The sequence below is a fragment of the Poecilia reticulata genome, chromosome 12 (assembly GCF_904066995.2).
Source record: "Poecilia reticulata chromosome 12, P_reticulata-male-v2, whole genome shotgun sequence".
Lineage (NCBI taxonomy): Eukaryota > Metazoa > Chordata > Actinopteri > Cyprinodontiformes > Poeciliidae > Poecilia > Poecilia reticulata.
In genome coordinates, this window is record NC_088841.1 from 32356909 (window position 1) to 32370325 (window position 13417).

The 13417-nt window shown below is 38.4% G+C and overlaps 2 long non-coding RNA genes across 3 annotated transcripts in view; both read left to right on the top strand.

Moving 5' to 3' along the window:
- Positions 1-13417, top strand: part of LOC145554076 (uncharacterized) — a 332923-nt gene that overhangs the window by 279014 nt on the left and 40492 nt on the right. The gene's annotated exons all lie outside the window — the stretch shown is intronic.
- On the top strand, positions 1306-2580 carry LOC145554319 (uncharacterized). The gene is made up of 2 exons (XR_014090324.1): positions 1306-1535; positions 2175-2580. It is a non-coding gene; the product is annotated as an uncharacterized LOC145554319 (long non-coding RNA).

Below are 13417 nucleotides of genomic sequence, written 5' to 3' on the forward strand. Positions count from 1 at the left end.
TATTATTGAGAAGGTTCTGTTTAACTGTTGTAAATAATCTGTTATTTTAGATAAATTTGCATTCACACTTCTACAATTGAAGTGGATAATAGAAAGACCATATGTTGTATTAATATTCTGGAATTGCTCTACATCGTAATATTCAGAGTCTTTAACAACAGGAGAGCTGTCTGCAGTGAAGACATGCTCCTTGTCTGCCTTCACTGTTCGTTCTCCCTTCATTAAGTAACAGTAGACGTCTGTCAGCTTAGGATCGACACAGATGACGGAGGACAGGTGGTACGTCTCCATCCCACATTCTGCAGGGACATCGATGGTCTGGGTGGCTTTTGTTTGGTATTCCCTGGTAAACCTGTGCAGAAAAAATACCAGAACTGATAGAGATTTTTTGGTATTATCATTTTGTTGTTACTTTAGTTCATATTCAGTCTAATGTTAGTCAGTTTAAAGCGTTCTCTTCTTTCACCATCACTCAGCGAAAGATCATCATAAATCAGAATTGAACAACCTGTGACAATACAATATAGGAATTTGATAAAAAGAAAACAGTTCACACAATATTCAATGTGGTTGATCCGAATCATGTCACTACAGAATCAAATTATCCATCTAGATGCATAATAATGACATCACCTTTGCAACCTAACGGTGTCAGTTCCCCCACTTATCACAGTCTGCTTGTTCACAGTCCCATAGTTGTCCAGGAACCACGACTCCATCGAGACACAAAATAACAAAAGAAAAATATAAACACATCAGTAAAATAACTTTCAAAACAACGTCACAGTAACAATCACAACCTTAAGGAACATTTCATGAAGGATGTAACAATCATGAATTATCAATTCTCAACTCAAAGGATATTCTTGCTTCAACTCACTCAGCCAGTACTCAGATTCAGCCATTTTCCTGGGAAATCTGCTCTACCTGATTGCAGTTCCTGAAACATAGTTCTGATGGGAATATACATTAAATGGGATTGAGTTATGTTTGGGATTATTTAAATTTATTGATCAGGGTTTTCATGCAAGAGAACGAACAAGGAAAGAAGCAAAGGTAAAAAGAGATAGAATCAGAAACCCCCTTCTCCTCTTGAAGACCTCCATCTTCTCTCAAAGGATATAGAAACATTTAAGTTGTTTGTATGTATGTAGAAGCATAGTTTGGTCAGATATGCTGGATACCTTTAGTTCAAACCAGCGCTGTGAAGCCTAACTAGTCACATTATTACAGGAGTCATCTCTACCACACAGTGCTTATGTAATGGCTAGGTATAAATTGTGAAACACCCCCCTATGACCATAACTACCCAACTATGGAAAAGGAAATTATCAATTGAAGTGTCCAAATCAATATCCATCAACTATTTAGTATATTTTTAGTGCCACAACTGTCAATTATTGATAGTTCTCAATTTAGTTTTACAAATGTGATGAAACTTTTCCCTGAACATCTTATAACATAACTGTCATAAAATCTCTTCTCCTGATTCCTCCTTCAATTCAACACTATGCTACTCATTTAGAATATAATATGTCCATTTATTTATTAAAGGCCATATAAGGAATTTGTCTTAAAAGTTGTACTTCAACCTGTCAGCAGTTTGTTTCCTATTAGATTGCATACAGGTCTTATGTCAAGCCCATTGATTTAAATTTAACTGGTTCGTGATTTGGAATTAAATAAGATTGTTGCAGTTTTATTCTACATTTGACTCTTTTACATAGTCTCTAACTTCAGTTGTCATGGTAGATTTTATGCCATAGGTAAAAGAAGCTTTAACTTAAGTTTACTTCTTAAATTTCAACCTAGTCTCTCAGCAAGCTTGTTGAGTTTCGTTCCTCTGTGAAATGTTTTGCCTCCCCAGTTTAGAAAATGTTAACCCTTCTTAAACTCTCTGGATTTGCTTTTGTGCTGAAAAGGTGCATGTGAATTTAAATTACATTACCTTGAGAACTTTAAATTAATTCCACTAGAGTAATCTTACCTAATTGCCAACCCATTTACTAAAAATTCTTCTATTTGAAGAAGAACTGTCATAATAATAAATGTACACTGTGTGTCAGAAGTGACTCCAACGTTTGTTTGGTCCAATAGCATAGGTTCAATAGAAAGCTGTTATATTGAGTTTTAATGACCAAACATCAGGAGAGATCTGTTCTAGGTCCCTGCAGTTCAGATGACCTAAATCAAGAATTAACATTATCCATATTTCACTTTGTGTTTCATCATACCGTCTCTCCAGATTTCACTCCTCCTGTTTTGGAGATATTTAGGTGTCTTCCATCAGGAGAAGGCGGCTAGAATAGGACAGATTTACAGCTTCTGAAAGACAGATCTAAAAGCAGAAACAATTAGTGCTTTTGATTAGACAAGGCATGCAATCAAACCCTGGTCCTGTCTTTACTTTGCTATACTAAGGCTGAACCTGTTGTCCTGGTCGGAATATGAAACATTTCTTCTCCCATAATGTAATGCTGACAAAATGTTGTAATTGACAAATATAGCAAAATCAGATTGATGCCAGATACAACTTATTCATAGTGACAGAAACAATTTTATGACCAATCAAACAGAAACCCATGATATTTTAACCTTAGAGTAAAATTTCAAGTTCTCTACATGAGTTCAAATAAAAATACAGAGAGAAAAATGAACTGAAGTGTACATTCTGTCTGTTGATGAAAGGGTACAATTGAAACACCTACTGCAGAGTTCAAATAAATTTATGAATTTTCAAAACAATTTCTGATTTATGTGTCTCTTAGCATTGTTTTGAGTATGATGTTTATATAGTATTGCCATATTGAAGACTGGATATAGTGGGTTTCTACCAATTGTTTTGTCTCTAACATCAACTGTTTAATGTAAAAACCCTATTCAGACACAGCTCCTAGAATGAAATATATTTTGGTCTAACCTTTAGCCTGCTGACCCCCCTTGAAAGTAATCCTGGCTCTAAGATAGGAACTTCATCCTTGTCAGGTTCACTTGAGATTTTAATTATCTGACTCCTTTACTATCCAGTTATTTCTCCATTCTTTTTCTTTCACTCCTAAAGGAACAATATCTGTCCTATTTAGCAGAGTATAGTGTTATAAATTATTTTGTCATGGGAGAACTCATGACCTTCAATTTGACGAAATATGTTAGTTTAGTTTAGAACAATTTAGACAATGTGTTAATCAGCAACCTTGGAACTAGAATTGGAAGAAAAATTATTAGAATAAAAATAGCATTTACGCCCACTTGTGAAATTGATTCAATTTCCTCTCAATAATTATTTTTAATTCATTTCTATCGTTGGAATGCTCACAGTGATAATCTATTAAATTAACTTCCAGATTGCCAAATTAAGGTTAAGGAAGGTTCAGAGGGTATTAATGAAGACTTATGTAATTAATTGGTAATTTTATGATATTCCTGATGGACAGTCTGTTGGCCTGGGTTGTATGATGGTTCTTGAGCTGCTGCTCCTTCGCCAAGGCTGTCATCAACCAGTGGAGACCGTTTCCTGTGCTCAGCCGTTGTTGTTGCTGGCCTGAGCATCACTCCTTGAGCAGGCGTTGTGCCAGTGCTCCATGGTCCACGCAGGTTTCTGCTGTGGAGAGGAGTTTTGGTTCTCCGTGTTGACATGCTGTGAGGAGCCAACGTCACCAGTCAGCAGCTTCATAGGCACTTTTCCTCCAGTGCCAAAGTTGTCAAAGTTGCCATATGCAACTCTATCATGGCCAACAGTTCCATCTCTTAGTGAATAATATTGTAACTATTTGAGTTGTTGTATTCCACCTGTGATCAATTAATTGTTTTATTAAATTTTATTCACTGCCACACTTAATTTTGATCAATTATAATTGTTGCTTTGTCCATGTCTTTATGTTCCAAACTGCAGAGGTCCCCCATAACAAAACAATTCACCCCCATATTAACTATAATTTAAAAAGCAGTAAGTAGTTTATTACAGAAAGTCTTATTTTTCTATCCAGAATATGTTTTCCATAACCTATTATTAGCTATTATTGCACTGATTATGTTGGAGCTGAAATACCATCTAAGGGGTTGTTTTTGCGAAAGGATTCTTGGCAATTCTCCAGTTCAAACTGACCTAACCCCCTTCCCTCCAACCGTGCACAAAGTGCACAGATGGACTTGGAAGGAATGCGGTCTCGACGGATAGCATCAACAAATTGGTCTATTTGGTACTTCTGAGAAGGAGCAGATGATTAGGTCTGTTGAAATCATGAGGTCTTATGTCCTTATTTGGACTCGTATTAAAGGTCGGCCAACAAACACTGTAGAAAAACAAGCTGAGAGTCTGTTGGCAGAAACAGCACCCTTTCCCTATTGGTTGAAAAAGACTGTTGAATTTGAGACTTAGGAGAGATTTTTTGGTATGTAAGATTTTATGTGTTGAACTGACAAAACTGATTCCGTGGGGGTAATAAATCTCTTGGCAGTCTATGGCCTAGCAGCAAGAACTACGTCACTGTGTATTATTTTCCTTACTTATATATTTGAGAGTAGCCACCCTTCAATTCCTCAATAATTCACTGTGTTTCCTGTGTATATTAATGAGTAATGGTAATCATGAGCAACAAATTCCTAATAGTGTATGCTGTTCCATTAACTAATTTCTACGTAATCAACAGTCATTTGCCAGTTAGTTGTTTTAAATTGTTGACTGTATTTCTTATAATTAAGAATCTATATTCCGATTCACTCAAACTGAATGGGTAGGTGAGGGCCCTGTTTTTCTTTGGATCGCCCGTGTTGCAGCTGGAGCTAAGCCCCCCTTCTTGCTTTCTCTGCTTCTCTCTCTCTGCCTGAGCTGCGTCCTGTGTGCAGCTGCTGACCTGTTGCCTCGTGTGACGTAGAGGCGCAGAGACTGAAACACAATTCATAAGACACATTACACTTTCACATGACAATTAACTCAACATAACGAACACTTTCGACTCATCCAAAATGCGAAAATATAAATGTACACATTTGGGTCTCATGATCATAAATCTTAAAAATAAAATAATTCTCTTTGCTCAATATACAGCTCAATATTCAGCATTTTTCACAGCTCAATATACAACACATTCTTTCACATTCCGTACGCTTTATGCCCATTTTTCCCCAAAACCTTGATAATAATTATTGAAATAGGAAACAATTTAGATCCACACATTTGACTCTGTCGACCCAGTACTCATATAGGTTTGAAAAGATCAATTGCAGAATCTTAAAGGTGTCCTGCCAACCTGCTCTACAGTCCGGACTTTTGAGTACTGCGAAATCAAGCCTGTGTGGATGACTAAAGGCCTTGAAACATATTTAAAATTGTAGTTTCATGTGGATCCGTCAAAGTGAAATTGAAATTGTACCTGAGCAATATAACCAACTATACGGGTTTGTACAGATATTTGTAAGTGTATTTGTATTTGTAAGTGTAAGTGTGTACTTATGACAACAAATCAACACTTAGACAGACGACATGGAAACAATATCATAAATAATCTCGCTCACACTCATCCCACTGCTTCGCACATAAAATCATGGTCGTGGCAGGGTGTGTTTGTGTGTGTGTGTGTGTGTGTGTGTGTGTGTGTGGGTGTGTGTGTGTGTGTGTGTGTGTGTGTGTGTGTATATGTGTGTGTATGCATGTCGGAGAGGGTGGTGGCATGTGTGTAAGGTTATGGCACACGCTCCAGCAAAAGAGCGAGCAAAAATTCCAATCGTCGGCTGCTCTCAGGCTCCCTTATTTTTATTCCTGAGATGGAGACAGAGCGAGGGCAGTGCATTTCTGTCTTAGTTTGTATATGCGTTGCCTGTCCTAACTATGCTCTGCTTAAGTTAACCCTTCATGGAGATAGTTGAGTCTCACAACCTGCTATTCATGCAGCCAAGCCAAAGCATGCACATTTCTACCATATTCATGCATCACACACTAACTGCAGGTGTTCACACACTCAAACCTGTTCTGCTGATATATGTCAAGCGAAGCTCTTAGTGCTTAGAGTCAAAACATGCAACTTTAACTGCCCCGTCATATGCAGCCACATTTCATCAAACACTCATCCAGACATATGTATTTTCACACATATATTCAATATACACCCATCACACACATATCCACATCATTCACATAGGCCTAATCTCACACACATCCACATAATTTAGTCTCATGGAAGTTTAGTTCATTCCCTAATTTGTGCATGTACATTATTGAAAATTTTTCCTTTTTGAACAATTTATTAAATCATTACTTCAAGTTTTGTTTATTTGAGTTAACTCAGAGATCTCAGATTTCACTGCAGCTTAGGCCATTTATTCATTTATTTATTTATTATTTTTATTTCTCCCTTCCTTCCATTCTTCCCCGGGGAATTAGTTAATATGAGCTCAATTTGTTAGCATGCTCGTTTATAAGGTATATAAATGTAGTTTGCTTGTGATCCAGCCACTGTCCAATTTTTGTGTGCACACATTTAATTAGATTAGAACTTAAGTTAGCTAACAGAAATACCTTTACTCCTCACCTAAATCTCAAACAAAAATTAAAGAACAATCACTGCAGTTTAACTCACAAAATAATCTGTAAAAACTGTATTTTATTCACTTGAACTTCTCATTTCTCATTTTTCAACTTCAGGCCTACTCATTCTTACATGGAGGATTTTACGGCTTCTCTTCCACCAAACGGCTTTTGCTCTGTCATGAATGGAAAATAGGCTTTTGTCACTCCATGGAGGGGAAAAACACACACGCTTCTCCGGCTTTCACGCAGCAGAACAAACGTCCCTCCTGGCCTCTTATTATTTCTATAGCGCTTTTCACAGAGATCCCAATCTCTCTTCGCAGATTCAGCTGGCTTAGTATTAAACTCACGGCCTCTTGCCGTACTTTTGAACTCATGGCTTCTTGCCATACTATTAACTCACGGCCTCCTGCCGTATCTAACAAATCGTGATATATTATTAATTAGTCAGCTCGCGAAAGTGCCTGCTCAGAAGAGCTACACCAGGCTTGCTGATATGTGGTAACTTATAACGTGGAATAAAATTCCTAAATGTTACCATCGCCAAACGGGCGGTGCCAGACTGACTAAGGTGCTTATTTTTTAGGTTGTCTGTGTTTCCAAAATGTACTAGATACCTATGAGTCTAACGTTTTGTGACAACCCCACCTTGCGCAAGGTTCTGTTTGTCAATGAGCAGGAAAGAACTTCATTTCTTTTTAGCTCTTCAAACCGGCAGCAGACAGGAAACCGCTCTACAATTTAATAAGTAAGAGATAAGAGATAAATTCTCACCTCTTTTGTCTGGGCCCGCGGTCTGTACTGCACCCAGTCCGAAGAGTCACCTTCCATCCTCCTTAACTTGAATCAGTTCAATCGGCACGTCGGGTGTCACCACTTTATGGAGGAATTCAAAGGTGCTAAACTCATGAATTAAGGGACGATACACAAAACTCCATTCTCTCTGGCTCACTGACAACCAGGAAGACATTTAATGCACATCTGCGGAATCACATATTACATTTTCATCATCTCATTTCATCATCTCAGAATCCAAAATGTCTTGTCTTTTGCTTCTGGCTTCGAGCATTTATACCGTTTTCAGTCTGCTATTGTGTATTGGAAACCATCTGACCAATGGCATTCTGAATCTTGCTTCTGGCTCTGTTTTACATTGAGTGTGTGTTGGAAGTTCCGAGAATTCTGGGCCGACCTCGTGGAAGTTAAATCTGCTCCCTCAGAGGACCATTAGTCAGATTGTTAGTTCTTATCTGTCCAACAGAGACTCTGGCCGAGTCCCTTGCCTGCCAGGAATGTCTTGCACAACACCTTATTTGGTGTTGAACCAGCACAACATAACACATTCCTTTTCAGTAAAACATATCTTAATGTGAATTAACACAACTTTTAACTATTAACATAATTATATTCCTCAACATGAACTGACCTGGAAGTCACAGCTGCCTGTTATCTTCATGTGAAACAGTTTGACCGAGATTTGAACCGGGCTCAGATCATGGGTCAGATGTTAAATTGTTTTACGACCTTTGCTGTGTTTGGGTACGATGTTTTACGACCTCTGCTGTTTCCTCTGCTGTCTTATCTTGCCTATCCTCCCTCTTTGAAGTTTGATAATAAAAGACAAGCTGTATCCAAAGATTGGCAGAACGCTCTGTGAACGGCTCGGAGGAGCAGTTGACAGAGTTTTTCTCCTTCTGCAGAAGCGGGCTAAAAACTCATATACGTTGTCTGTGGTTCTCTTTTTCCATGTAGGTTTCAGAAAATACCTAACAGTTGGTGCCGAAACCCGGGATCTCAACATACCCGTTTCGCTGACAGACAAAGGACGACGCGCTGAAACCGTGCACGGCCAGAGTCAAAGGGACCTGGAAACAAAGTCATGGGAAGTGAATTCTTCGCCAGGACAGCGCCCTACGTACGACTTTGTCTGCCAACGACGGATTGACGAGATCCGAACAGACAAAACGAACCAACAAAAACGTGAGTAAAATAGCTGTTCGGGTTAGAGTCCCAAAATCGGGTTTGAGTCCCAAGGAAGGAGAGGTATATTTAGAGCCCCTCTCCGGATGAGGAAATCTCTTTGACCCTATAAAGCCTGGCCCATCAATAATAGTCTTAAAGCAAGAGAAAATAATAATAATAATAATAAATAAATAAATAAATAAATAATAAATAAATAAATAAATAAATAAATAAATAAATAAATAAATAAATAAATAAATAAATAAAATTTTCCAGGTCATTTGTTTTACATAACATATAGGGTTAAAGGGATCCTCGCGTAGGCAGGGAAAGTAAAGAGAGGTATTTTAGAGCCCCTCTCTGGATGAGGAAATTTCTTTGACCCTATAAAACCTGACCATTAAAAAAAAAAATAGTCAGAAAACTTTAGAACTGGGATGATCTTCATTTGTTTTACAAAACCTAGGGTTAAAGGGATCCTCGCGTAGGCAGGGAAAAGGAAGGAGGGGTAATTTAGAGTCCCCCTCTGGATGAGGTGCCCTATAAGGTAAGATCCTCGAGTAGGCAGGGAATATTCTTTTGTGTGTGTGCAAGTGTGAATGGTGCTCAACATTGAGAGTAAAACTTTCTGTCCTCGGAATTAGAATCCTAGGTGAAGAACCGGACCAGAACTAGTCTGGCCTAGAAGACTGTTCTTCAGGGGACACTAAGCGCTCACTTAGAGCACTCTCTTTGAAGAAAAAGCACAAAATACCAAGCCATTGTAAGCTAATTACAGTACTGAAATAATGGGAAATAAACATTCTTGTAATTCATCACTCGGTAAGGGCGCCGATGGGGATGAAAAATACATGCTGTCCAGGTTTCCTGGTAGCACTGTACACATGAAAAAATGGAGAAAGAAATATAAAATAGATGGAAAGCTAAAAATTGATCAATGGCAAATAATTGTGGGAATTTTGGAGAGTAGTGTAGAAAGAAAAATGGGAGTAAAAAATCTAAAAAGGAGAATGAGCTGAGGTGTGCTAAATTATGGTTAAATGAATCTAAAAACGTAATTATAGAGACGGAAGAAAATAAAGTAATTCCAAGCACACGGAATGCTGTAGCGGTGCAGGGAGAGCAAGCTCCTGCCGCCACCCCTCCCCTGCTGCTGCAGCAGCTCCGTCTGCCACAGTATCAGCCGCTGCTGTTCCAGCAACACGACTGTATCCCTCACTAGAGGAAGGGACACAAAACTTATATGTTTTTAGACCCTGTACCTTAGAAGAGGTCAGGAAGGCTGTGAAAGTATCAGATGTTTTTCACCTGTATAAATTTGGAGGTTTAGATACCTCTGCCTTTTCCAACGACCGGACAAAAGGCCGTGGAAGAGACAGAGGCAGAGGAAGTCACGATAGGCGACGACCCCAAAATAACACCCCACAAAATCCATGGCATTCAAAAGGCTGCTGGATTTGTGGCAATATTGGTCACTGGGCAAGAAACTGCACTTCAAAGAATGTTGCACGGGGGAACAAGAGGGGTGGTGGAGCGAGGAGACCACAAATAGGAGAAATCCTCAGCATGATCAGACTCTACCACACCCCAAAAAGACAAACCACCAGACCAAAATGATGAAATGGTAGAGACATGTGCATGCAGTTTGGGACACGTTAAGTAAAACCATAAAAGAGATTGAATTCCTGTAAGAAATCAGTGTATGCAAAATAATTTTTAATGCTACTAAGAATTAGGTAAACCTCACAAGTGAGAAATAATTCGTTTTAAGAAATACTGGTGTTTGTTTTGTTTTGTTTTTTCTTTTTGAGCATTCCTACATTTTTAAAGAAAAACCAATAGAGAGGTCTCACTGAAAATAAGAAGATGGGAACAACTTTTTTACATGCTAGAAGTGGGATTATGACTTTCCTGAAGGAGGAGAAGCTGAAAAATAAAACCAAATAATAAAATTCTCCTCAGAGAACAATGTTTAATGTATTGTGTCAGAATAAGATTATAACACCAACTTGGTGAAATGATCCTTTGGCTGTATAGCTGGAGGGGTCAGCGGTCAGAGTAAGGTACCGACCTGGACATTGTCCAGCCTCGTAACTCTTAGGCCTTGAGAGGAGGGCTGCCCGCTGACTTCACAGTCTGCAGCACTGAGATCAACAAATTTGGAGAAATCCATTGTTCTCTGGTGAGACGTGTCTTAGATGAAGTTAACTTAAACGTACATTCTACATTTTACAAGTTAATGGTGAACATGATGAAAGAGACTACAGCTTTTAACATGTTTCATGTTTATATGTGTTTAAATAAGGAAATGGTTTATGACTTCTTAAAAGTTGGATAATAAGTGGCTAAAACTATACGATGAAAAGAAAAAAAGTTATATGGAAAATGTTTGTGTATAAAGAAAAATAACACAGAAAATTAAGCAAACACTAATTGACTCTTATTTGCTTCTTTCCTTTTCCTCTGTCTGAGCCTCGCTGCGCTGCGTCTGACCTCTGACCTCAGCTCTGATCTGTTCTGCCAATCAGATGACGTCCCTCCTTTATCACCAGCCAGTTGATAAAGAAGCGAAAAAGGACAGGACGATTTCTACCACCTGGACACTGAAGGCAATAAAGTGTCCACTGGTCCTAATTCCTTGACATCTGGGAACTGCCATGCAGCAAAACTACTGTATGGAGTCCTGCTAGACGTTTGGAAAAAGAAAGCAGACTGAACTGTTTGCCGCTTGTTTCATTGGTGGACAAAGGGACGGTCTGGACAACTTATAAATAATCCAACACCAGAGCCAGTTGGACTGACAGGGAGCTGGAGGAGGGGCGGAGGGAGAACCAGCTGCAGCGACGCCAGCAGCAGGAGGGGAAGCGAGAAGCAAGACAGAAAAGAGAAATGCGAGATAAGTTATACACACACCGCTGTGATAAGAGAATGTTCTCACTAATCCTGTTTGCATATAGGAATTATCTATTTAGAAAAGAACATTTTGAAGGTTTTTAGGTACAATGTTAGATAAAATCGTTCATTTTGTACCCGTTAACTCAGTCCTTAACAGAAGGACCAGTGATCTTCTTAGGGCCCACGAGCCGTAGATTGGGAAACTGTGAAGGAAAAAACTGTAATGGTTAAAAGTTAAGAAAGTAAAATAAAAAATAAAAAATAAAAAAAACTGAGTGTGATACTGCTAAATTACACCAATTAAAAATTATTAGATTCAAAGCTAATAATGATTTGCAAGTGTTTTATTTTCTTTGAAATAAATACTAGTTTGGAACTAAATTAAACATCTCTAAGTGTTGAAAATAATTGATATTGCGGTGTTGAAATACTATGGAGTATTTCTTTGCATTTAACTGAAACATTTAACTTAGAAGTTAATTCTATAAAGAATCTACAAATTATTTTGAGAAGAGAGAAATTTTACTGATAAATTGAGTAACGAATAAAAATATTGACCATTTAATTTGACATATAAAAAACGTACATTGTTAAATTGTCTGAAATGCGAGGTTAAGTGAAAGTCTGAGACTTTAAGCAACCTTGTAAACGGCTACTAAAAACTGATGATTGTGATTAAAAGCAACATTTCTAGATTTCAGTCTAGAACATTTAATCCAGATTTGATTGATAGTCAATAAATTCAAAAGAAAAATCTTGAATTAGAGGATATGATATTTGTTTTGAATTAAAGGTGAAAATTTTTATTTTAGAAGAATAAAATAAAGATGTTGAAAGCTGCTGAATTAAAAAAAAAACTAAAATAACTGAAAGGTAAACCTGTAATTAAAAATACTTGTTTGCTAAAGGATCTTCTACAAGCAATAAACCTGAGTTCACCTGAATTAACCATTATTCCTCCCAAAGACCAATTTGAAGCTAAAATGATTGTAACACATGGGCAATGCCATGTGTAAAAAAGGGGGGAAAAGGGTGAGGTAATACTAATGGTGAGGTAATACTATATAACTAAAAATTCTTCTTACATAAATTTTTTTGTTATGAACTTTTGAATTAACAAATACTGTTAAATTATTGATGATTTTTCTAAAGGATTGAAATAGTTCCAGCATGCTTTTGAAATACTTCATGGGAGAGCTTACAGATTGCCTCTTTTTGCTCCAGACGTGCACAAAGCTGATGAAGAACAAACATTAGCAGATAATATGATCAGAACTCTTACACTGAAAGACGTGTCCAGTACAAATTTACTGCCTTCTGATTCTCTTTCTTGTCAGGAGACCGCTCCCATTGAGTCAGGAGACTGGGTCTACATTAAGGTCATCAAAAGAAAGAATTGGGCCAGCCCACACTGGGAAGGACCCTTCCAGGTGCTGATGACCACACCAACAGCCGTAAAGATTGCTGAAAGACCCAGCTGGATACATCTCAGCCACTGCAAGCTGCAGGGAGTGTTGAACCCCAACGTAGGCGGAGGGAGGAAGGCCGGACTTCAAAGGGGGGCTATTTTTTAGGGTAGCTCGTCTCAAACCCGGTGAAGAAACGCTTAAGATTCCCCCGTCTTTAGTTTGGGGGTTTTGACATCTCTGTGTGCCGAGCAGCAATGGGGACTCCATATGCCAGATGGATCTTCTACTGCGCTGTGACTGCAGCATGTTTGATGTTTGGAGGAGGAAGTGAGCCTGAGTTCCACAAACACGACTACAGCACCAACCTGTGGTGGAAACTAATGAATAGAACCGCGTATGAGGGACATGCTGTGAACTGCTACGTGTGTGCGCAGCTGCCGGTTTCTATTCACAACTCAGGCCTCCGACCAGGTGACATTACTGACAACATTCAGATGTGTCTCTATGGCCTGAGCACACAACCACGACTCAGCATTCTCATGCCAAAGGGATGCAAATGGTGAAAAAATGACTATTCTATTTTACTTTGGATAGGAGATGCCACGAAGGAACTTTTTGGATCTAT